We start from the raw sequence: 25,204 nt of genomic DNA, 5'->3' as shown, positions 1-25,204 counted from the left end.
CATGCATAGTTTGTTTGTTTGTTTTTGACAGGCAGAGTGGACAGTGAGAGAGAGAGAGACAGAGAGAAAGGTCTTCCTTTTCCGTTGGTTCACCCTCCAATGACCGCTTCGGCTGGCACACCACGCTGATCCGAAGGCAGGAGCCAGGTGCTTTTCCTGGTCTCCCATGGGGTGCAGGGCCCAAGCACTTGGGCCATCCTCCACTGCACTCCCGGGCTAAGCAGAGAGCTGGCCTGGAAGAGGGGCAACCGGGACAGAATCCGGCGCCCTGACCGGGACTAGAACCCAGGTGCCAGCGCCGCAGGCAGAGGATTAGCCAAGTGAGCAGCAGTGCCGGCCCGTGCATAGTTTTTTTTAAATGTTTTCCATTTTTTGTTATATATTAATGTTAGCCGTTGCAAAACACACCGGACACCGGAGTAAGGGAAAGGGTTTATTGGGGAACACCCTACAGACCGGAGTGAAGGGGCGGCAAAGGAAAAAAAGAGAGAAAGAGAGAAGAGAGGAGCTAGCAAGGAGAGAAGAGAGCAGAGAGGAGCCGAGAGAGCCAAGAGAGCAGAGGAGGAGGCTAGAGAGAAGAACCGAGAGAGCGCAGGAGAGAAGGGCCAAGAGAGCACGTGTTCAGGAACAGGCCGTTTTAAAACTTCGCCTGAGGGCGGGCAGGGAAGCAGGAGCAGCCAATCCCATTAGGATGGGGGTGCAGCCTGGCTCAGGTAGCTGGGCCATGCGGCCACCTGGATAAAACTGCGCCAGTTTCCTAACATATTTCATGAAGGTTTTTTTTTTTTTTTTTTTTTTATTCAACAGGTAGAATTATAGACAGAGAGAGACAGAGACAGAGACAGAGACAGAGACAGAGAGAGAGAAAGGTCTTCCTTCCATTGGTTCACTCCCCAAATGGCTGCCACGGCCAGCACTGCACCTATCTGAAACCAGGAGCCAGGTGCTTCTCCTGGTCTCCCATGTGGGTGCAGGGCCCAAGCACCTGGGCCACCCTCCACTGCCTTCCCGGGCCACAGCAGAGAGCTGGACTGGAAGAGGAGCAACCGGGACTAGAACCCAGCACCCAATATGGGAAGCTGGCACTGCAAGCAGAGGATTAACCAAGTGAGCCACAGAGCTGGCCCCCCATGAAGGTTTTTAAGACTCCCTTGTATGCATAGTTATCAAAAATCTTTTTGCACCAAAGTAAAATTCAGTCCCAGAGCCAGAGGGTGGCACAGCTGGGTAAGCCGCTGCTTGCGCTGCTGGCGTCTCATACTGGAGTGCTGGTTCGAGTCCCTGCTGCTCTGTTTTCTAACCAGCTCCCTGCTGATGCACCTGAAAGGCAGCAGAAAATGGCCCAAGTGTTTGGGCCCCTGACACCCAGGTGGGAGGCCTGGCTGGAGCTCCTGGCCCAGTCCTGGCTCCTGGAGCCGTCTGAGGAGTGAACCGGAGGATGGAAGGTATCTGTCCCTCTTTTGTTGCCTGCCTTTCAAATACATACATTCACACATAGAGCTAGCTTTAAAGATATTTTGATTCCATTTCTCATGGGCAAAAACAGAGCTCCGCCTGATGATGTTTGTTTGTTTGTTTGTTTTTTACAGCAACCACTGGGAATAAGTTTTTGGTGCAAAACCTCTAAATGTGTATGATGTATTCAAAATTCAAAATTTAAGAATTTCCCTTTCTCTGAAGTCTGCTCTCACTTTCTTTTAACCAGAGGGTTTTGATGATTCTCTGTATTCTCAAAAACTTTTTGTTTTTAAGTCTTAAGGTCCAAAATTTCAGTGCATGCCACAAAACGGTTGAGTCTCACAGCTTCATTCCAAATGAAACAAGCGAGACTCACAGAGGTCTAGACTGCGGGAGTCTGTGTGCATGACGCTTTGGAAAAGGCGAAACGCTGGGAACAAAGCCAGCTGGTGCTGGGGCTGAGGTGTGGGGAAGGGTTGGCCACAAAGGCGCAGGGAGTTAGGGGGAGATGGAATTGTTCCCGTCTTCAATGTGTGGGCAGTCGCATAACTCAAAACTCAAAACCCACACTCACTATAGTTTCATAAGTGCTAAGTTTTACATTACATACTCATATCTTAATTTTTTTTACAGGCAGAGTTAGATAGCGAGAGAGAGAGAGAGAGACAGAGAGAAAGGTCTTCCTTCTGTTGGTTCACCCCCCAAATGGCCGCTATAGCCGGCGCTGCACTGATCCAAAGCCAGGAGCCAGGTGCTTCTCCTGGTCTCCCATGCGGGTGCAGGGCCCAAGCACTTGGGCCATCCTCCACTGCCCTCCGTGGCCACAGCAGAGAGCTGGACTGGAAGAGGAGCAACCGGGACAGAATCCGGCACCCCGACTGAGACTAGAACCTGGGGTACCGGCGCCACAGGCAGAGGATTAGCCTAGTGAGCCGCGGCGCCGGCCTCATCTTAATTTTTTAATGGGAAAATACTTTCTGCAACACACGTAAGTCCTGCAAGCACTCCACTGCAGTTATAAAAGCATTTCTATGAGAAATCATTAATACCTTGAAGGACGCCACCGCTGGGCTGCTCTGCTGCGTCCACTTGTGCATCTCTAAATCTGCCCTTTTGCAAGACTCCTGCAAGTCATTCTTAAATTTTCTTTTGGGGCCGGAACCATGGTGCACTAGGTTAATCCTCCACCTGTGGCGCCAGCATCCCATATGGACGCCGGTTCTAGTCCCGGCTGCTCCTCTTCCAGTGCAGCTCTCTGCTGTGGCCTGGGAAAGCAGTAGAAGATGGCCCAAGTGCTTGGGCCCCTGTGCCGGCACAAGAGACCAGGAAGATGCACCTGGCTCCTGGCTTCGGATCAGCACAGCTCCAGCCGTTGCGGCCATCTGGGGAGTGAACCAATGGAGGACAGACCTTTCTGTCTGTCTCTCCCTCTCATTGTCTATAACTCTATCTCTCAAGTAAATAAAGAAAATCTTTTAAAAAAATAAAATAATTTTCTTTCTTGCTCCCCTGGGGGTGGAGAGTCCATTCTCAGATAACATCCACTGGTTCTGGAAACTGTGATTTCCTGCATAGGCTGAGGAGCCTTCTCCCCAGACTGTTGCAACATGACACCTCGGGCATGTCTCTGCTGGCTTGCCCAGGCTTGGGGGAATTAAGAGTTTTCTCATGCACCAAGATTTCTTACAGTGCACGCTTCACGAGTGTTGGTGTCTGTATTAACGCAGAGCTGAGTTAGGAACTTCAGGAGCTGCCTTCTACTACTTAGAACTCTAGGAGATGGGGACGACATTGAAACGCCTGTCTTCCTATCTCTCTCCCGGGTGTTCTGCCAGACACTGTGCACCTGCCTCTTCCCAAGTTCAGTTCACCCTAGTTCACCAGTCTCTATGCAAGACTTTTAATGATCTACACCCACCCGTGTACTCCAGCCTGTCAGCAGCATTGCAGCCACCCTCTAAAGGATATTAGGGGTAGGCGTTTGGCACAGCAGTTAAGACACCACTTGGGGCCCACGTTATGGTGCAGTGAGCCAAGCTGCTGCCTGCAACGCTGGCTTCCCAGATTCGAGCACCAGTTCAAGTCTTGGCTGCTCCATTTCTGATCCAGCCTCCTGATAATGTGCCTGGGAAGGCAGCAGAGAATGACCGAAGTGCTTGGACTCCTGCCATCCGTATGGCAGATTCTGATGGAGCACCAGGCTCCTGGCTTCAGACTGGACCAGCCCTAGCTATTGTAGGCATTTGGAGAGTGAACCAGCAGATAGGAAATCTCTCTCTCTCTCTCTCTCTCTCTCTCATCTCTCTCTCTCTCTCTTCCATCTCTTACTCCCTCCCCATCTCTCTATCATTCTGCCTTTCAAACAAAAAGAATAAAAAATAAGACTTTAAGAATAAAAAAGACCTAACTTGGGGTGACCTGGATTCAAGACCCATCTCTGGTAGAAAGGCAGAATTGAAGATTCTACTTTTCTACTAATGAGCACCCTGCGAGACAGCAGGCGATGACTGTCGCTCCCCCTCTTCGTGGGGGAACGACACTAAACCCTGCCTAGGCTTCATATCCGAGTCACGGCACCATTATGTCACTCCCCCTCTTCGCGGAGGAACGACACTAAACCCTGCGTTGTTCTTTTGTCTGCTCGGCCCTCCCCGGGTTTGCTGCTGGTTCTTCCCGGGTTGGCTACCGTCCCTTCCACCTCTGTGGAAGGGCGGTTCCCCCTGCCACATTCCCCACTTCCGCGGGGGAGCGGCATACCGCCGGCCGGCTCTCTCGGGGGCTGCACAGGTGTTCCTTCAGATAGATGTTCCCCTTAGATGTTCCTGGTGCATGTTGTCTCTCTCCTCCTTTATAGTCCTCTTCCACCAATCCCAACTCTGCTACCCACACGCCGAGCACGCTGCTCTCCTCCAATCAGGAGCAGGATCAGCTCCTGCAGGTCATCACTCAAGTTGGCGAGAGGCAGCTGCATAGAAGTTGTTACTCCCTTCTCAGCGCCATATTGTGGGAGAGCAGATGCATAGAATAAGTCTTAATTCCAGTAACTTAGTCTAGTCCGAGTTGCTCCCCACAGATGACTTAAGTGGTTGGGTCCCTGCCACCCATGAGGAAGACCCAAAGTGAGTCCTAAGCTAACCAGCTTCAACCCGGCCCAGTTCAAGTTATTGCAGGCATTTGGGGAGTGGTCCAGCAGATGGAAGACTTCTTTTTGTCTGTCCCTGTTTCTCTGCCTTCCTAAATAAATATTTTTTAAAAATTTAAAAATAATGCATGTCTCCTAATAAAACTTACAAGAGGCCATTGTTTTGGGCTAAGATCCTGCAGTGGACTCTGAAAATCCAGACTAGAAGTCAAAATGGGGGCCAGCGCTGTGGCATAGTAGGTTAAGCCTCTGTGTGCAGCACTGGCATCCCATGTGGGTGCCAGTTTGAGTTTTGGCTGTTTCACATCCAATCCAGCTCTCCGCTATGGCCTGATAAAGCAGTAGATGATGGGCCAAGTCCTTGGGCCCCTGCACCCACATGGGAGACCTGGAAGAAGCTCCTGGCTCCTGGCTTTGGATCGGCACAGCTCCAGCCATTGCTGCCATTTGGGAAGTGAACCACCGGATGGAAGACCTCTCTCTCTGTCTCTCCCTCTCTGTGTCTGTAACTCTGCCTCTCAAATAAATAAATAAATCTTTTTAAAAACCCACCAAAATGGAGTCACCTAGGCTAAAGTTCCTGCCACCAAACTACTCAGTAGAAACAGACTACAGCCAAATTTCAAAAGAGACCAGTCTCAACTGCCGTGACAACGAAGTTCCCTCTGCCTTGATCCTTACACATAAAGGGTGACTTGAAGCAACTTGATGTGAGCCAATCAGATATTTTTCTATTGTTCTATTTCCCTGAACCGTCTTAAAAGGAAAGTCACTTTGAAATGACCAATCTGCCGTTTGTCCTTTGATTCTGCTTTTCTCAGCTCTTCTGGGTAAAACCAATACCTTCGGCTCAGCCCAGCAGAACACTTGTCTGTTTATTTTTCATGTCCATCTCTAGGGTGCAGGAAGGAGCACATATCCTGTTTTATGGGGTGAAGTGTTACCCAATTCTAGAAAGGAAAATAAAGCCAGTTAAGATCTTTCAACAAGACTGTTGTAATTTTGTCCTTTGACACCATTTTGGAAGTTTCAGCTAGTCCATGATACAAGTATGTACTACGTGGGCATTCAGAAAGAACTCCCTGGGATTTAGGCCCCCAATAGCATAACTGCCAGTGCCCGTGAATACCTGATACAGATAGTGCTAAACTCAACTCAACTGTGCCGGTTCCAATCCCACCTCATCAGGAAATCCAGTATCTTTCTCCCGCCTCCTCCATTTCCCAGAAACGCACGGCTGCAGGCGGTTCCAGAAAGTTCTAGACGCCCCCGCTGTGGCAGAGACTGCTCATCCGTCACCAGCCGAGGGTCACCGTATTCAGCAAATAAAAATACAGGCCTCGGCCAGCGCCGCGGCTCACTAGGCTAATCCTCCTTGCGGAGGCACCGGGTTCTAGTCTCGGTCGGGGCGCCGGATTCTGTCCCGGTTGCCCCTCTTCCAGGCCAGCTCTGTGCTGTGGCCAGGGAGCGCAGTGGAGGATGGCCCAAGTGCTTGGGCCCTGCACCCCATGGGAGACCAGGGTAAGTACCTGGCTCCTGCCATCGGATCAGCGTGGTGTGCCGGCCGCAGCGCGCTGGCCGCGGCGGCCATTGGAGGGTGAACCAACGGCAAAGGAAGACCTTTCTCTCTGTCTCTCTCTCTCACTGTCCACTCTGCCTGTCAAAAAATAAAAAAAATACAAGCCTCCCAGATGTGATATGGGACATGCTTGCACTGAACAAACATGGCTGCTCACCTGAAGTTAAAACTTCACACGGAATGCTGCACTTGTGTCTGGCAGCCCTCAACACCACCCATCTCCTCCCCGGCTGCACAGCTCTCCTGCATGTCTCAGCTTCCCTGGCACAGTTAGGTGTGATTCCCTAGCGACGCTAGCCAAGAGGTTCTCAAGCAGAATTCCTCGTGTTTTTCTTTCATGCTGGGAAAGCCACGTAACGACGGTGATGGAACTGCTATGGGCCCACGTATCCTAATCTTTATTTAGAAGAATTCAAGGCAGAGGCATAAATACAGTGCACAGCGAGAGGAGGATTTATGTAAGAGAGAGAGAGAGAGAGAACATACAGTCACGCGTGAGTGTGGGCTGTGCCTCACGGAGATGAGTGGGCCAGAGACTTGCCCATGAGCAGAGAGAAGGGGAGGAAGCCCAAAAAGGATCCCCAATGTTGATCAAGGCAAAGGAAGGGTCCCTCCCACGTTTTCAGTCTCTTTTATGAGATGGGGGGGGTGCCTTAGCTGAATATACAAATGGGTTGGAGTTCAGCGTATTGGGGCTTTTTGGGATTTCATGGCACCTCCAAGTTGAGTTTACCTTTTCTGCGGTCTTCTTCCTTCTACTCCTGGATGAGACACAGGTGCATAAGAGAAGGGGGCATATCACACTGACGGCAGGGATGGAAGCAAAAATCCGGCTCATCCACCCCTATGCAGCTCCCTGCCTGGTTCCCCCATATCAGAACCACGAGACGGAAGGCATCTGGTCCTGAGAGCCTCACTCAGGCAGGCACAGCTCAGGGGACTCGCAAACACACAGGGCTGTCACTCGAATGGGAAATACGTGTTCATTGTGCTAACCAGCTGGGATTAGGGGTTCATTGATTATAGCAGATAGCTTTACCTTCTCTGATACAGGACGCTGCTGCCTTCAAGGAGAGTGCTGCCAATACCAAAGCCAGAAATTTGCCTCATCAGCTCAATGGGTCAGCGGTAGGAAGTAAAGAACAGATACCCCGGGGCCGATGCTGTGGTGTAGCGGGTAAAGCCGCCGCCTGCAGCGCCAGCATCCCATATGAGCACTGTTTCTAGTTCTGGCTGCTCCTCTTCCAATCCAACTCCCTGCTAATGACCTGGGAAAGCAGTGGAAGATGGCCTAAGTCCTTGGGCCCCTGCACCCAAGTGGGAGACCCAGAAGAAGCTCCTGACTTCGGTTTGGCTGAGCTCCAGCCATTGCGGATGGAAGACCTCTCTCTCTGTGTCTCTCTCTCTCTCTCTCTCTCTCTCTCTCCCTCTCCCTCTCCCTCTCCCTCTCCCTCTCCCTCTCCCTCTCCCTCTCTGCCTCTCTGTAATTCTGCCTTTTAAATAAATAATCTTTTTTTAAAAAAGGATAAGAAACAGATACCCAAGACTAGAAAATGGGGATGTGCATTAGGCACTGAACAACAGTTGATAAAATGTCCCTTGGAAGACTATAGATGGGTGAGGATGTGTGTCTACTGAGGACGTGTCCTACTGAGCATGTGTCCCACTGAGGGTGCGTCCTACTGAGGGTGTGTCCTACTGAGCATGTGTCCTACTGAGGGTGTGTCCTACTGAGGGTGTGTCCTACTGAGGATGTGTCCTACTGAGGGTGTGTACCACTGAGGGTGTGTCCTACTGAGGGTGTGTCCTACTGAGGATTTGTCCTACTGAGGGTGTGTCCTACTGAGGGTATGTCCTACTGAGGATGCGTCCTACTGAGGGTGTGTCCTACTAGGATGTGCACCTACTGAGGGTGTGTCCTACTGAGGATACGTCCTACTGAGGGTGTGTCCTACTGAGGGTGTGTCCTACTGAGCATGTGTCCCACTGAGGGTGCGTCCTACTGAGGGTGTGTCCTACTGAGCATGTGTCCTACTGAGGGTGTGTCCTACTGAGGATGTGTCCTACTGAGGGTGTGTCCCACTGAGGATGTGTCCCACTGAGGATGTGTCCTACTGAGGATGTGTCCTACTGAGGATGTGTCCTACTGAGGACGTGTCCTACTGAGGATGTGTCCTACTGAGGACGTGTCCTACTGAGGACGTGTCCTACTGAGGGTGTGTCCTACTGAGGACATGTCCTACTGAGGATGCGTCCTACTGAGGGTGTGTCCTACTGAGGGTGTGTCCTACTGAGCATGTGTCCTACTGAGGGTGTGTCCTACTGAGGGTGTGTCCTACTGAGGATGTGTCCTACTGAGGGTGTGTACCACTGAGGGTGTGTCCTACTGAGGGTGTGTCCTACTGAGGATTTGTCCTACTGAGGGTGTGTCCTACTGAGGGTATGTCCTACTGAGGATGCGTCCTACTGAGGGTGTGTCCTACTAGGATGTGCACCTACTGAGGGTGTGTCCTACTGAGGATACGTCCTACTGAGGGTGTGTCCTACTGAGGGTGTGTCCTACTGAGCATGTGTCCCACTGAGGGTGCGTCCTACTGAGGACGTGTCCTACTGAGGATGTGTCCTACTGAGGACGTGTCCTACTGAGGATGTGTCCTACTGAGGACGTGTCCTACTGAGGACGTGTCCTACTGAGGGTGTGTCCTACTGAGGACATGTCCTACTGAGGATGCGTCCTACTGAGGGTGTGTCCTACTGAGGGTGTGTCCTACTGAGGATGTGTCCTACTGAGGATGTGTCCTACTGAGGGTGTGTACCACTGAGGGTGTGTCCTACTGAGGGTGTGTCCTACTGAGGACGTGTCCTACTGAGGATGCGTCCTACTGAGGGTGTGTCCTACTGAGGGTGTGTCCTACTAGGATGTGCACCTACTGAGGATGTGCACCTACTGAGGGTGTGTCCTACTGAGGATTTGTCCTACTGAGGGTGTGTCCTACTGAGGGTATGTCCTACTGAGGATGCGTCCTACTGAGGGTGTGTCCTACTAGGATGTGCACCTACTGAGGGTGTGTCCTACTGAGCATGTGTCCTACTGAGGGTGTGTCCTACTGAGGGTGTGTCCTACTGAGGATGTGTCCTACTGAGGGTGTGTCCTACTGAGGGTGTGTCCTACTGAGGATGTGTCCTACTGAGGGTGTGTCCTACTGAGGACGTGTCCTACTGAGGATGTGTCCTACTGAGGGTGTGTACCACTGAGGGTGTGTCCTACTGAGGGTGTGTCCTACTGAGGACGTGTCCTACTGAGGACGTGTCCTACTGAGGATGTGTCCTACTGAGGATGCGTCCTACTGAGGGTGTGTCCTACTGAGGGTGTGTCCTACTGAGGATGTGTCCTACTGAGGATGCGTCCTACTGAGGGTGTGTCCTACTGAGGATGTGTCCTACTGAGGACGTGTCCTACTGAGGATGTGTCCTACTGAGGACGTGTCCTACTGAGGATGTGTCCTACTGAGGATGTGTCCTACTGAGGGTGTGTCCTACTGAGGGTGTGTACCACTGAGGGTGTGTCCTACTGAGGATGCGTCCTACTGAGGATGTGTCCTACTGAGGGTGTGTCCTACTGAGGGTGTGTCCTACTAGGATGTGCACCTACTGAGGATGTGCTCCTACTGAGGGTGTGTCCTACTGAGGGTGTGTCTCACTGAGGATGTGCACCTACTGAGGATGTGTCCTACTGAGCATGTGTCCTACTGAGGACGTGTCCTACTGAGGGTGTGTCCTACTGAGGGTGTGTCCTACTGAGGATGTGTGCCTACAGAGGATGTGTGCCTATAGAGGATGTGCGCCTACTGAGTTTATAGTTCTACTGCAGAGGGATTTCATATCTTCTTCCTTTCATTCTTTTTTTCCTAGGAGCCATGTGCCCCTTAGTTTGGAGAAGCTATGGGCCCCATTTCAGAGTAAGGTTTTTAAATGAATAAAATAAAAATAAAATAGGTAAGACTACAAGGACACCTATTTTATTAACAGATGCTCAACAAAATACTTTTAATTTTTATTCTGTACAAAATACTGTCAAAAGCAAAGATGTGACATAGTATCATGTTAACATCTCAATTAATGCAGTAAATACCAAAATCTGGGAACACGGGGCTGGTGCTGTGGCGCATCAGGTTAAAGGCCCGGCCTGCAGCGCCAGCATCCCAAATGGACACCGGTTCAAGTCCCAGCTGCTCCCTGTTAATGCTTCTGGGAAAGCAGCGAGAGATGGCCCAAGTGCTTGGGCCCTTGCATACACGTGGGAGACCTGGAGGAAACTCCTGGCTCCTGGCTTCGGATTGGTGCAGCTCCAGCCTTTGCGGCCATCTGGGGAGTGAACCAGTGGATGGAATCTCTCTCTCTCTCTCTCTCTCTCTCTCTCTCTCTCTCTCTCTCTGCCTCTGCTGCTCTCTGTAACTCTTTCACATAAAAATAAAATAAATCTTTCAAAAAAATCTAGGAATATATGCCAGCTCATTTTATGTGTCAGCTTGACAGTGTCGGGTGCCCATGTGTTTGGTTAAATTTTTCTGGCTGTGTCCGTGAGGGCATTGCTGAATGAGATGAACAGTGGAATTGGTGGACTCTGTGAAGTAGATGGACTTCCCCATCCAATCCACTGAAGGCTTGAATACTCACAGAACAGAATCTTCTCCCTCTCCCTCTCCCTCTCTCCTCCCCCTCCCCCCCTCCCCCTCCCTCTCCCTCCCCCTCCCCCTCCCTCCTCCCTCTCCCTCTCTCCTCCCTCTCTCCCTCTCCCCCTCCCTCTCCCTCTCTCCTCCCCCTCCCCCTCTCCCCCTCCCCCTCCCTCTCCCTCTCCCTCCCCCTCCCCCTCCCTCTCCCCCTCCCCCCTCCCTCTCCCTCTCCCTCTCTCTCTCTCAGACTCCGATTCCTACGGCACCTCTGTCGCTGCCTCTTCTGCATCTCCAGCTTGACGAGTGTACATCTTGGGATTTCTCAGCCTCTGAAACCCCCGTGAGCCAGTTCCCTGTGATCAGTCTCTCTCCATATGTCTATATCTATATCGCTTGTTACTCGTGTTTTTCAAAGACTCCTCACAAATACAGGGGAAGGGCTAAGGACAGTCGTGATTTCAAAGGTGAGATATGTGTATGAGTGTAAGCAGTACTTGAGCTAGGTTGTCATGTGCGTGTCCCAGTTGTAAGATGGAAAGGACATAGTTGTGAAGTGGAACTGTGACAGTCACAGGAAGTGCTAGGGAGAACATGGTTTGTTACCCACATCAGCATGCAATAGGAGAAATGCTAGCCGGCGCCGCGGCTCACTAGGCTAATCCTCCGCCTAGCGGCGCCGGCACACCGGGTTCTAGTCCCGGTCGGGGCACCGGACTCTGTCCCGGTTGCCCCTCTTCCAGGCCAGCCCTCTGCTGTGGGCAGGGAGTGCAGTGGAGGATGGCCCAGGTGCTTGGGCCCTGCACCCCATGGGAGACCAGGAAAAGCACCTGGCTCCTGGCTCCTGCCATCGGATCAGCGCGGTGCGCCGGCCGCAGTGCGCCGGCCGCGGCGGCCATTGGAGGGTGAACCAACGGCAAAGGAAGACCTTTCTCTCTGTCTCTCTCTCTCACTGTCCACTCTGCCTGTCAAAAAAAAATTAATAAATAAATAAAAATAAAAAAATTAAAAAAAAAATAGGAGAAATGCTAACTCTCTGCTGGAACCTAGTGAAAATAGAGATGTGACTTCTCCTCTGTTTCCTGAACACAGCTGGCGTTCTGCCCAGTCCCCGGGGAGCTCTTTCAGGGGCTCTGGGTGCCCACCCACGAGCTATGAGAACCGCCTTTGGGCTACTCCAGCCCTTGATCTATGGAGGCAGAGAGCTGGAAACACATGGGTGTCGAAGTCCCCAAAGGGCAGCTCACTGATGACAGACTGGCTCCTCGCCTTCAGGCAGCCCAACGCTGAGGCACGACTCATGCCCCAGAATTCCCCTGTGGGAGCCAGGTGAGGTTGAGTCTGTCGTAAAACTGCACCCCATCCTTCTGCTTTGCCCTTTCTCCCACTCACTCCTTAATATTTCACTGGCGCATGAATCGCAGCCAGGGTCTACTTGCAGAGAACCTGGCTTCACGTCCACCATCATCCGAGTTTCCAGAATCCCTGGGTCAAGACTCTTCGCTTTGGAGCAAGTTCATGGGAAAGAGTTTGAGTGCTAGTGTGTTCGCAGCTTAACTTTCTGCTCTTACTAGAAAAAGGTGAGCCCAGGCTGAATGGAGCTGGGCTTAGTTCAAGCAGTGATCAAACAGGATGAAGAAAACCTCAAAGATCATGGGTTTTTCAAGGCTGGAAAATCCTACTTCTCCGGACCCCAAATATTAAGGAACAAGATAGAAAAAGCCTGGTAGCCATGAACCAAAGGGAGCAGGCCTGTAGCAACTAGATTACGGATGTTCTCTTTCCTGCCAAGCCTACAGGTAGACACCATCTGGGTGAAGGAGCAAATTATGGGGGTGAAGATGCAAAGAAGACAAAGCCTTGAGAACCAGACTTGCGTATAGTTTCCAGTTTCAACAAGTAGGACTAGCAGGGCTGGCGTGATAGCACAGCAGGTTAAGCCACAGCTTGCGACGCTGCCTGTATCCCCTATCGGAGTGCCTGTGTGCGTCTTGGCTGCTTCACTTCTGATCCAGCTCCCTGCACCTGGGAGCCAGCAGACGATGGCCCAAGTACCTGGACCGCTGCCACCCATGTGGGAGACTCAGATGGAGTTCCAGGCTCCTGGTTTTGGCCTGGCTCAGTTTGGCTGTTGCAGCCATTCAAGGAGTGAACTGGCAAATGGAAGATCACTCTCCCTGTCCTTATCTTTCAACACATACATAAATAAATAAATCTTTAAAAATAAAGGCAAAACACAGGACACTCCATATTTATCCAGCTATCCTAGGTGCAGGAGTAGTTAATGACATCTCAGGTTTTTTTTCAAAGTAAATAGAGAGTAGCCAAGGAGAACCATCTGATTAGGAACACACACTTTTTTTTTTTTTTTTTTTTTGGATAGGCAGAGTGGACAGTGAGAGAGAGAGACAGAGAGAAAGGTCTTCCTTTGCCGTTGGTTCACCCTCCAATGGCCGCTTCGGCTGGCACACCACGCTGATCCGAAGGCAGGAGCCAGGTGCTTCTCCTGGTCTCCCATGGGGTACAGGGCCCAAGCACTTGGGCCATCCTCCACTGCACTCCCTGGCCACAGCAGAGAGCTGGCCTGGAAGAGGGGCAACTGGGACAGAATCCGGCACCCCGACCGGGACTAGAACCCAGTGTGCCGGTTAGCCTATTGAGCCGCGGCGCCGGCCTAAGAACACACACTTTTGACTGTTAGGTGAATAAAGATTATGTTAAACCACTCAGATTTGGAGGATCCCTAAGGCATGGTTCTCAAAGGGTGGGCCACAGACCAGCAATATTAGTACCACCTGTCAACTAACTTGTTAGAAATGCAAATCTTCAACCCCTGTCCCAGATCTATTGAATCAGAAACTATGGTGGTGGTGGTGGTGGGGGGGAGGCTCAGCAACCTCTTCAGGTGATCTTGATACACATGACATTGGAGAAGCAGTGAGCTAAGAAGACAGCAGGGTTAGCTCTAAAGCAGCCCGTGGGAAGCCTCTGGAGTTGGTTGGTCCCCTGTTGCCAGTGTCGCTCACTAGTACAAGGTGGTGCTCCTGACTTGGTCAGAATCTGCGTGGAAGATACTGGGACGTTCCCAGCCCAGATCTTGGCACACAGCACTGGCCTGGTACTGCTTTATAACAGCTCCATTAGAGCTTGTTTTTCCCAGCTCTTGGCATCCGTGACCTCATGGGCCAGACGCCACAGATGGACTGTGTCAGAGTCATCATGTCAACCTGGTATGCCTGTGACTTCCCTGGTTTTAACACGGGCAGTTCCACATCCAGGAACCCACCCAGTCCTGGGCAGTCTGGAGTATGCATTGTGGCATAGCAGGTTAAGACACTGCCTGCGAGGCCAGCATCCCATATGGGCACGGGTTCGAGTCCCAGCTGCTCTACTTCTGATCTGGCTCCCTGCTGATACCCCTGGGAAAGCAGCAGACGATGGCTCAAGTGCTTGAGCCCCTGCTCCCACGTGGGAGACCTGGAAAGAGCTCCTGGCTTTTGGCTTCAGTCTGGTCCAGCCCAGTGGCCATTTGGAGAGTGAATGGAAGGTCTGTGTGTGTGTGTGTGTGTGTGTCTGTCTGTCTGTCTCCCTCTGTGTGTGTGTGTCTGTCTCTCTCCCTCTCTCTGTGTGTCTGTCTCTCCCTCTGTGTGTGTGTGTGTGTCTGTTGTCGCTCCCCCTCTTCATGGAGGAGCAACACAGGACCCTGCGCTGTTCTTTCGTCTGCTCGGCCCTCCCCGGGTTTGCTGCTGGTTCTTCCCGGGTTGGCTACTATCCCTTCCACCTCCGTGGAAGGGCAGTTCCCCCTGGCCACATTCCCCACTTCCGCAGGGGAGCGGCACACCGCCGGCCGGCTCTCTCGGGGGCTGCACGGGTTCCCTTAGATGTTCCCCTTAGATGTTCCCCGTGCATGCCGTCTCTCTCCTCCTTTATAGTCCTCCTCCGCCAATCCCAACTCGGCTGCCCACACGCCGAGTACGCTGCTCTCCTCCAATCAGTAGCAAGTCCTACAGTTTATTGGTTGAACTGGAGGCAGCTGTGCGGAAGCTGTTTACTTCTCTCCCAGCGCCATATTGTGGGAGAGCAGATGCATAGAATAAGTCTTAATTCCAGTAACTCAGTCCAGTCCGGGCTGCTCCCCACAGATCCCCCTTTCTTTTTATTTTTTGGCGTTGATACGCGCCTATCTTCGGTGTCCCGCGGCACACACTCTGCTCTACTTGCTAGAGTTGCCACAGGCTCTTACAAGTCCTATCAATCAGGCAAACCGAATCCGGGTCCTCTCTTCGCCATGTTGTGAGGAGGTTTTTAGGCGCTGATGCGTGCCTGTGTTCGGTGCCCTGCAGCGCATGCTCTGGTCGAGCCTGCAGGGGCTTACAAGCCCTATCAGGCAAACCGAATCCAAGCCTTCTCATTGCCTTTTTGTGGGGAGGCCTTACTGATGTTAATTCGTGCCTGTCTTCGGTGACCTGCGGCGCATAAGCTGCTAGCCGCCCAGGTGCTCATCGCCTCACTAATCGGGCAGACCGAATCCAAGCTCTCACATTGCAGTGTTGTAGGGAGGCCTTTCTATTTCTCTATTTCTCTATCTCCGGGCATTCCTATTTCTCCCATTTTACTTCTATCTCCCAGCATTCTTATTTCTCTCATTTCTAAACTTCTATTTCTCTTATCCCTGCAGCTTCCCGGCGCCTCGCCCTGCCGGCAGCTCCGCCCCGAGGCTGCTTCTCGGCGCCTTGCCGGCTCTGAGCCGCTTCAGCCCGCGCCTCTTTCATCTGCGCAGCTTCCCGGCTTTGCGCGGCTTGGCTTCGTGCGCTCCGCGGTCTCCACGCCCTTCGCGTCTGCACCACGGCCTCGCGCCAGCCCCGTTCCCTATCTATTCACGCCCCGTGCTCTCTCTGCACGCGGCGGCTTCCGCGAGTAACACAGCGTAGCTTACGTGTCCGCCACTAGCATTCAATCTAAGTTCCCCGGGCTAGCCTGGCGAATTCAACCCAGCATACGTCTCCGCCCCACGATTTGGCTTCCCGTCCTTTGCTCCCCGGGCTAATCAGACGGATCCCAATCTGGCTTACGTTTCAGCTTCTGGTTTCAACTTTTCGCCCCCTATTCCTGGGCTAACTTGAGAATCCCAAAGTGGCTTTCGTATCCGCCTTGGCCTGCCCCCCACGGCTTCAATTTCCCTAACATTTTTCTCTACCCGGTATGTTTCCCCAAACTTTCCTCCAACGATATTCCTCCCTCATTTCTCCTGGCCTCTCCCCACAGTCCGCGTCCGAGTCTGTTTGTTCTAGCGTTCACTTTCGCTTTCGACCTTAGAGATTTCTCCCAGCTTCCCCCCGTAGTCCGTATCTGAGTCTATGCCTAGGCTTTCAATAGCTTCTTCCGGCACCCTTTTCGTCCGGCTTTTCCCTAGGCTGTTTGCTAGTCTCTCTCTCCGGTATTTTCCCATTTCTTCCCGTTTCTTCCCTCCTAAGTTTCTTATCCGTCCTAGGTTTCCTATCCGAGTCATTTCTTCCCTCCTAAGTTTCCTATCCGCCCTAGGTTTCCTATCCGAGTCACGGCACCATTATGTCGCTCCCCCTCTTCGTGGAGGAGCAACACAGGACCCTGCGCTGTTCTTTCGTCTGCTCGGCCCTCCCCGGGTTTGCTGCTGGTTCTTCCCGGGTTGGCTACTATCCCTTCCACCTCCGTGGAAGGGCAGTTCCCCCTGGCCACATTCCCCACTTCCGCAGGGGAGCGGCACACCGCCGGCCGGCTCTCTCGGGGGCTGCACGGGTTCCCTTAGATGTTCCCCTTAGATGTTCCCCTTAGATGTTCCCCGTGCATGCCGTCTCTCTCCTCCTTTATAGTCCTCCTCCGCCAATCCCAACTCGGCTGCCCACACGCCGAGTACGCTGCTCTCCTCCAATCAGTAGCAAGTCCTACAGTTTATTGGTTGAACTGGAGGCAGCTGTGCGGAAGCTGTTTACTTCTCTCCCAGCGCCATATTGTGGGAGAGCAGATGCATAGAATAAGTCTTAATTCCAGTAACTCAGTCCAGTCCGGGCTGCTCCCCACAGTCTGTCTCTCTCTCTCTCTCTCTGTGTGTCTGTCTGTCTCTCCCTCTGTGTGTGTCTCTCTCTCCCTCTCTCTGTGTGTCTGTCTGCCTCTCTTCCTCCCTGTGTGTGTGCATGTGTCTGTCTCTCCCTCTGTGTGTGTGTGTGTGTCTGTCTTCCTGTCTCTCTCCCTCTGTGTGCGTGTGTCTGTCTCTCCCTCTGTGTGTGTGTGCATGTGTCTGTCTCTCTCCCTCTGTGTGTGTCTGTCTGTCTCTCTCCCTCCGTGTGTATGTGTATGTGTCTGTCTGTCTCCCTCTCTCGGTGTGTGTGTGTCTGTCTGTCTGTGTCTCCCTCTGTGTGTGTGTGTCTGTCTCTCTCCCTCTGTGTGTGTGTGTGTGTGTCTGTCTCTCCCTCTGTGTGTGTCTGTCTGTCTGTCTCTCCCTCTCTGTGTGTGTGCATGTGTCTGTCTCTCTCCCTCTGTGTGTGTGTGTCTGTCACTCTCCCCCTGTGTGTGTGTGTCTCCCTCTGTGTGTGTGTGTCTGTCTCCCTCCCTCTCTCTCTCTCTCTCTCTGTCTGTCTCTCCCTCTGTCTGTGTGTGTCTGTCTCTCCCTCTGTGTGTCTATCTCTCTCTCTCCCTCTGTGTTTGTGTGTGTGTCTGTCTCTCTCTCTCTGTGTGTCTGTCTCTCTCCCTCTGTGTGTGTGTGTCTGTGTCTCCCTCTGTGTGTGTGTGTCTGTCTCTCCCTCTCTGTGTGTGTGCATGTGTCTGTCTCTCTCCCTCTGTGTGTGTGTGTCTGTCTCTCCCTTTGTGTGTGTGTGTCTCCCTCTGTGTGTGTGTGTCTGTCTCTCCCCCTCTGTGTGTGTGTGTCTGTCTCTCTCCCCCTGTGTGTGTCTGTCTCTCCCTCTGTGTTTGTGTGTGCGTCTGTCTGTCTGTCTATCCCTCTGCGTGTGTGTGTCTGTCTGTCTCCCTCCCTCTCTCTCTCTCTCTCTCTCTGTGTCTGTCTCTCCCTCTGTGTGTGTGTCTGTCTCTCCCTCTGTGTGTCTGTCTCTCTCTCTCTCCCTCTGTGTTTGTGTGTGTGTGTCTATCTGTCTCTCTCTCTGTGTGTGTCTGTCTCTCTCCCTCTGTGTGTGTGTCTATCTGTCTGTCCCTCAGTGTGTGTGTGCATCTGTCTGTCTCTCCCTCTCTGTGTGTGTGCATGTGTCTGTCTCTCTCCCTATGTGTGTGTGTCGGTCTGTCTCTTCCTCTGTGTTTGTGTGTGCATCTGTCTTTCTGTCTCTCTCCCTCTGTGTATGTGTCTGTCTGTCTCCCTCTGTGTGTGTGTCTGTCTCTCTCCCTCTGTGTGTGTCTATCTGTCACTCCCTCTGTGTGTGTGTCTGGTTGTCTGTCTCTCTCCCTCTGTGTGTGTCTATCTGTCACTCCCTCTGTGTGTGTGTCTGGTTGTCTGTCTCTCCCTCTGTGTGTGTGTCTGGCTGTCTGTCTCCCTCCCTCTCTCTCTCTCTGTGTCTGTCTCTCCCTCTGTGTGTGTGTGTGTGTCTGTCTCTCTCCCTCTGTGTGTATGTGTCTGTCTGTCTGTCTCTCTCTGTGTGTCTGTCTCTCCCTCTGTGTGTGTGTCTGTCTCTCCCTCTGTGTGTGTGTGTCTGTCTCTCCCTCTGTGTGTGTGTGCATGTGTCTGTCTCTCTCCCGCTGTGTGTGTATGTCTGTCTGTGTGTGTGTGTCTGTCTCTCTCCCTCTGTGTTTGTGTGTGTGCATGTGTCTGTCTGTCTCCCTCTCTCTCCCTCTCTCTCCCTCTGTGTGTGTGTCTGTCTGTGTCTCCCTCTGTGTGTGTGTGTCTGTCTCTCTCCCTCTGTGTGTGTCTCTCTCTCCCTCTGTGTGTGTGTGTCTGTCTCTGTGTGTGTGTGTGTGTCTCTCTCTCCCTCTCTGTGTGTGTGTGTGTCTGTCTGTCTCCCTCTCTGTGTGTCTGTCTGTCTGTCTCCCTCTGTGTGTGTATGTGTCTGTCTGTCTGTGTCTCCCTCTGTGTGTGTGTCTATCTGTCTCTCTCCCTCTGTTTTTGTGTGTGTTTCTGTCTGTCTCTCTCCCTCTCTGTGTGTGTATCTGTCTGTCTGTCTCCCTCTCTGTGTGTGTGTCTGTCTGTCTCCCTCTGTGTGTGTGTGTGTCTGTCTGTCTGTCTCCCTCTCTCTGTAACTCTACCTTTTGGGACTTGTAATCCAGACCCTCTTTTCTCACAAGGGTGATCCTGGCTCAGCAAGTCAGGCAACTCTGTATTTAAATATTTACAGCTTTCAAACATGAAAGAGCCTTTTTAAAGAAAATTTATTTATTTATTCATTTGAGAGGCAGAGAACATACAGAGAGACAGAAAGCCCCCACCCCTGGTTCACAACTCAAATGCATGCACGGCCAGGGCTGGGAGCCGGGAACTCCATCCAGGTCTCCCACGTGGGTGGCAGGGACCCAACCACTTGAGCCATCACTGCTGCCTCGCATCTTGTGCGCCAGCAGGAAGCTGCAGTCAGGAGCCTGGACTTGAACCCAGGCAGTCCAACTTCCACTTAACTGCTGGCCGAATCCTAACTGCACCGTCTTTCCCGGACACTCGATCCACCCACCTTTGAAGCCAGATGCCCTGATTGCCTGCTGGGGTCTCCGTGACTATGTGAACATTCAGGAGGTCGTGGTGAGCGCCAGTGGATCAACTGCCCTTCTACAAGTGACCAAGGTTAGGCCGGCACCACGGCTCACTAGGCTAATCCTCCACCTAGCGGTGCTTGCACACCGGGATCTAGTCCTGGTCGGGGTGCCGGATTCTGTCCCGGTTGCCCCCCTTCCAGGCCAGCTCTCTGCTGTGGCCAGGGAGTGCAGTGGAGGATGGCCCAGGTGCTTGGGCCCTGCACCCCATGGGAGACCAGGATAAGTACCTGGCTCCTGGCTTCGGATCAGCACAGTATGCCGGCCACGGCAGCCATTGGAGGGTGAACCAACGGCAAAAGGAAGATCTTTCTCTCTGTCTCTGTCTCTCACTGTCCACTCTGCCTGTCAAAACACACACACACACACACACACACACAACAAGTGACCAAGGTTAACTCTCCAGCAATGACCTCATTAGACCAGGGGCCAGGCATGGACTAAAACTTGCTGGTTAAATCTCTCCTATGTATTTAAGCCTGATACAGGGAATGAATTTTTTTCTAAGGTGTGTTTTTTTTTTTTTTTTTTTTTTTTTTTGGACAGGCAGTGTTAGACAGTGTGAGAGAGAGAGAGACAGAGAGAAAGGTCTTCCTTTTCCATTGGTTCACTCCCCACATGGCCGCTGGAGCCAGGTGCTTCCTCCTGGTCTCCCGTGCGGATGCAGGGCCCAAGGGCTTGGGCCATCCTCCACTGCCTTCCCGGGCCACAGCAGAGAGCTGGACTGGAAGAGGAGCAACCGGGACAGAATCCAGCGCCCCAACCAGGACTAGAACCCAGGGTGCCAGCGCCGCAGGCAGAGGATTAGCCTGGTGAGCTATGGCGCCGGCCATTTTTCTAAGGTTTATTTATTTAAAAGGCAGAACATCAGAGAGAGGGAGAAAAGAAGAGGGATCAATCAGAGATAGATAGAGATCTTCCATCCACTGTTTTACTCCCAAGATGGCCACAACAGCCAGAGCTGGGTCAAGCTGAAGCCAGGAGCGAGGAACTACATTAGGGTCTCCCACACGGGTGGCAGGGCCCAAACACTTGGGCCATCACCCCTTGCTTTCCCAAGTGCATTAGCAGGACGCTGGATCACAAGCCAAGAAGCCAGGACTCGAATAAGTGCTCTGTTACGGGATGCCAGTGTCACAAGCAGTGGCTTCACCTGCTGCACCACAGCGCCGGTCCCAAGGACATGTTATTGACCGCGACTCAGAATGCAAGGTACAACGTTAACTTTTATATAGATAACATACAATAAGCGATCCGAAAGGGGAAAGTAAAGGCTTCTTTTCTCTGAGTATGTTCTCAGTGGTGGGCCTAGGGTGCAGATGTAAATTAAATGGAGAGGTGTGATATTTTAAAATACAAACTTGTCACTGGTATGTCCTTGGGAGGGGAGGAAGTGGTGACGTATGTGTTAAAAAAAAATAATAAAAAAACCTCAGGTGATTCTGACCACCGTCTTTCTTTAGTTAACCATGGTGTCAGAGGAGGATTTCCCAGGCTCAGCACTGTGGGCCTCAAGGACTGAGGACTCCCTGGTGTGGGGAGGGAGCTAGCCTGTGTCGCAGGATGACTGGCACCAATGCCCCCCGCGCCTTGCTCCCAGAGGTGATAACAGAAGTCCCTCCCTCTAGACATTGCAAATCCTGGGGGGAGCATTGCCAGGCAAATTATAATATATGGGACATAGTTCTATAAAAAAGTTTGCATTGTTTATCTGAAATCCAATTTTAACTGAATTTAACCAGTATTTCTATTTGCTAAATCTGGCAACCCTACCTAGAAGGCCAAATTGCCCCTGGTTGCGCCACATCACAGCAAGGCTGGACACAGTTTATGAAGTCCGTAGATAAAAATACAACTAAGGGCCGGCGCCGCGGCTCACTAGGCTAATCCTCCGCCTAGCGGCGCCGGCACACCGGGTTCTAGTCCCGGTCGGGGCGCCGGATTCTGTCCCGGTTGCCCCTCTTCCAGGCCAGCTCTCTGCTGTGGCCCAGGAGTGCAGTGGAGGATGGCCCAGGTGCTTGGGTCCTGCACCCCACGGGAGACCAGGAAAAGCACCTGGCTCCTGGCTCCTGCCATTGGATCAGCGCGGTGCGCCGGCCGCAGCGCGCCGGCCGCAGCGCGCCGGCCGCGGCGGCCATTGGAGGGTGAACCAACGGCAAAGGAAGACCTTTCTCTCTGTCTCTCTCTCTCACTGTCCACTCTGCCTGTCAAAAAAAAAAAAAAAATACAACTAAGGGTTGGCGCCGCAGCTCAATAGGCTAATCCTCCACCTTGCGGCACCGGCACCCCGGGTTCTAGTCCCGGTCAGGGCGCCGGATTCTGTCCCGGTTGCCCCTCTTCCAGGCCAGCTCTCTTCTATGGCCAGGGAGTGCAGTGGAGGATGGCCCAAGTGCTTGGGCCCTGCACCCCATGGGAGACCAGGAGAAGCACCTGGCTCCTGCCTTCGGATCAGCGCAGTGCGCCGGCCGCAGCACGCCGACTGCGGCAGCCATTGGAGGGTGAACCAACGGCAAAAGGAAGACCTTTCTCTCTGTATCTCTCTCTCTCACTGTCCACTCTGCCTGTCAAAAAAAAAAAAAAATACAACTAAGTACAACCTAGCACCAACACACTAATGACGCTTTTTTTTTTTTTAATTGGTACATTTGTTAAAAATAAATAGAGTAATGGTCCAGGGCTTAAATGTCACCGTGGCTGAGTGCTGACTTCTGTAACATAACTAAATGTAGGGGACTCCTAGAAATACACTCGAGACAGCAATAAAAAGGTAAACAGAAATGATTGATAAGACAGGGCTCTTTCACTATGGCCTTGTATGGAACACTGGCTCCACAGTGGAACTGGGCGTTCTTGACCTTGACAGCGACATTCACAGAGGCTGGGCTGTCTGTCACAGGCAACGGGCACCCAAGGGCCACAAGCCTCCTCATGCTTCCTAAATAGTTTTCTATTGTATGCATTTGCAGAAGGAGTAGAAATGGTAACCAGGTGCTTCACCGTATGCATCCAAGTGTGATGCCTCGTCTTTGCATGCGGTCCAGTTTCTTGAAAAATAAAAGGATGGTGCCGGCGCCGTGGCTCACTAGGCTAATCCTCTGCCTGCGGCACTGGCACACCGGGTTCTAGTCCCGGTTGGGGCACCAGATTCTGCCGCGGTTGCTCCTCTTCCAGCCCAGCTCTCTGCTGTGGCCCGGGAGTGCAGTGGAGGATGGCCCAAGTGCTTGTGCCCTGAACCCCATGGGAGACCAGGAGAAGCACCTGGCTCCTGCCTTCGGATCAGTGAAGCGCGCCGGCCATAGTGGCCATTTTGGGGGTGAACCAACGGCAAAAGGAAGACCTTTCTCTCTGTATCTCTCTCTCTCACTGTCCACTCTGCCTGTCAAAAAGAAAAAAAGGAAAGGAAAGGAATGGGAGGGGGGGGAGGGGAGGGGAGGGAAGGGGAGGGGAGGGGAGGGGAGGGGAGGGGAGGGGAGGGGAGGGAAGGGAAGGGAAGGGATGGGGCCAGCTCTGTGGCGTAGCCAGTAAAGCCGCTGCCTGCAGTGTTGCCATTCTATGTGGGCACTGGTTCGAGTCCTGGCTGCTCCACTTCTGATTCAGCTCTCTGCTATGGCCTGGGAAAGCAGTAGAGGATGGGACAAGTCCTTGGGCCCTTGCACCCGTGTGGGAGACCCAGAAGAAGCTCCTGGCTTTGGATCGGTGCAGCTGCGGCCATGTGGGGAGTGAACCAGCAAATGGAAGAGCGCTCTCTCTCTCTCTCTCTCTCTCTTTCTGCCTCTCTGTAAACTCTGCCTTTCAAATAAATAACATAAATCTTTAAAAAGAAAAAAAGAGGCCTCAGAATCAGCCCTTAAGGCATGCGGATCCAGCTGAAAAGCCCATGAGAGTATTTCAGGCATGGAAAGCCAAGACACTCTGGGGAAAAAAAAATGAAAGATCTCCACGAGTGAGATCCCAGTGGAAAGAACGGGTCATCAAAGAAGGAGGTACCTTTCTCTGAAGGGAGGAGAGAACTTCCACTTTGACCATGGCCTTGTCTAAATATTATCAGAGTCAGTGAACTCAGGGGGCTTCCATAGCCTTGGAAACTCATGACAAGAGCCTAGGGTGATTACTGATGCCATAAACAAGAGTGTCAATTTGTTAAGTCAACAACAGGAGTCACTGTGTACTTACTCCTCATGTAGGATCTTTGTCCTTAGTGGGCTGTACATTGAGATTTAATGCTATAACTAGTACTCAAATAGTATTTTTCACTTTATGTTTCTGTGTGGGAGCAAACTGTTGAAATCTTTACTTAATGTATGCTAAACTGATCTTCTGTATATAAAGAGAATCGAAAATGAATCTTGATGTGAATGGAAGGGGAGAGGGAGTGGGAAAGGGGAGGGTTGCGGGTGGGAGGGACGTTATGGGGGGCAAGACATTGTAATCCATAAGCTGTACTTTGGAAATTTATATTCATTAAATAAAAGTTAAAAAAAAAAAAAAAAAAAAAAAAAAAAAAGAAAAAAAGAAAAGGAGTGGCTCACGGCAGGACCACGTGGGTGAGGAAGTTCTGAATGGAGGATCTCACATTCTCGTGCGTCTTCCGTTGCGTCTCCTGCGGGTCCGGCTGTGGGATCCCGCCTCACTGGCCTCCAGCCACAGCACTGCACTCCCTCCTGCTCTGAAAGACACGTTTTAGATACACAGGTAATAAAAAGATATTACTTAAAAAAAAGAGATTTATTTGAAAGGTAGAGTTACAGAGAGGTGGAGGCAGAGACAGAGAGAGATCTTCCACTTACTGGTTCACCCCCCAAACAGCCTCAATGCCCAGAGCTGTGCCGATCTGGAGCCAGGAGCCAGGAGCTTCCTCCAGGTCTCCCAGGGGCCAAAGGACCTGGGCCTGCTTTCCCAGGCCACAGCAGAGAGCTGGATCAGAAGTGGGGCAGCTGGGACTCGAACCGGCACCCATATGGGATGTTGGAACTGCAGGTGATGGCTTTACCCACTATGTCACAGTGGCAGCCCCCCCCAAATACTTTAAAGAAACAATCAGACAAATGCCCTAAACAGCACTTTGACCCCAGAATCTGCCCTTAAGTTATTCAGATTTGGCTTAAATGCCCATGAGAGCATTTCAGGCATGGAAAGCCGAGACACTGTGGCAAAAAATGACCTACAGGAAGGATCCCTGTGAGTGTGACCCCAGTAGAAAGAAGGGGCCATCAAAGAAGGAGGTACCTTTCTCTGGAGGGAGGAGAGAACTTCCACTTTGGTTATGGCCTTGTCTAAATATTATTGGAGTTTGAGGACTCAAAAGGCTTCCATAGCCTTAGCAGCTCATGACAAGAGCCTCGGGTGATCACTGACGTCATAAATAAGAGTGTCAATTGTTAAATCAACAACAGCAGTCACTGTGCACTTACTCCCCATGTAGGATCTCTGTCCTTAATGAGTTGTACCTTGAGAATTAACGGTATAACTAGTCTTCAAACAGTACTTTATACTTTGTGTGTGTCTGTGTGGGTGCAAACTGTTGAAATCTTTACTTAGTATATACTAAGTTGATCTTCTGTATATAAAGGTAATTGAAAATGAATCTTAGTGAAGAATGGGATAGGAGAGGGAGTAGGAGATGGGACGGAGTTGGGG

General features: G+C 51.9%; 1 long non-coding RNA gene across 2 annotated transcripts in view; it reads right to left on the bottom strand.

Moving 5' to 3' along the window:
• Positions 1–24,909, bottom strand: part of LOC103349981 (uncharacterized) — a 40,108-nt gene extending 15,199 nt beyond the window's left edge. The window contains exons 1-3 of one of the 2 annotated variants that reach the window (XR_007924152.2): positions 24,794–24,909; positions 24,097–24,233; positions 4,932–5,550 (exon numbers count right to left, since the gene is read on the bottom strand). This is a non-coding gene — a long non-coding RNA (uncharacterized lncRNA). Of the gene's footprint in view, positions 1–4,931; positions 5,551–24,096; positions 24,234–24,793 lie in introns of those variants that run through there. The other variant, XR_011390260.1, reaches the window with a different exon arrangement.
• Between the last annotated feature and the right edge of the window lie 295 nt (positions 24,910–25,204).

This window comes from Oryctolagus cuniculus, chromosome 7 (assembly GCF_964237555.1).
Source record: "Oryctolagus cuniculus chromosome 7, mOryCun1.1, whole genome shotgun sequence".
NCBI lineage: Eukaryota > Metazoa > Chordata > Mammalia > Lagomorpha > Leporidae > Oryctolagus > Oryctolagus cuniculus.
The sequence above is the reverse complement of the archived record's forward strand: the minus strand, read 5'-3'. Positions and strand labels throughout refer to the sequence as shown.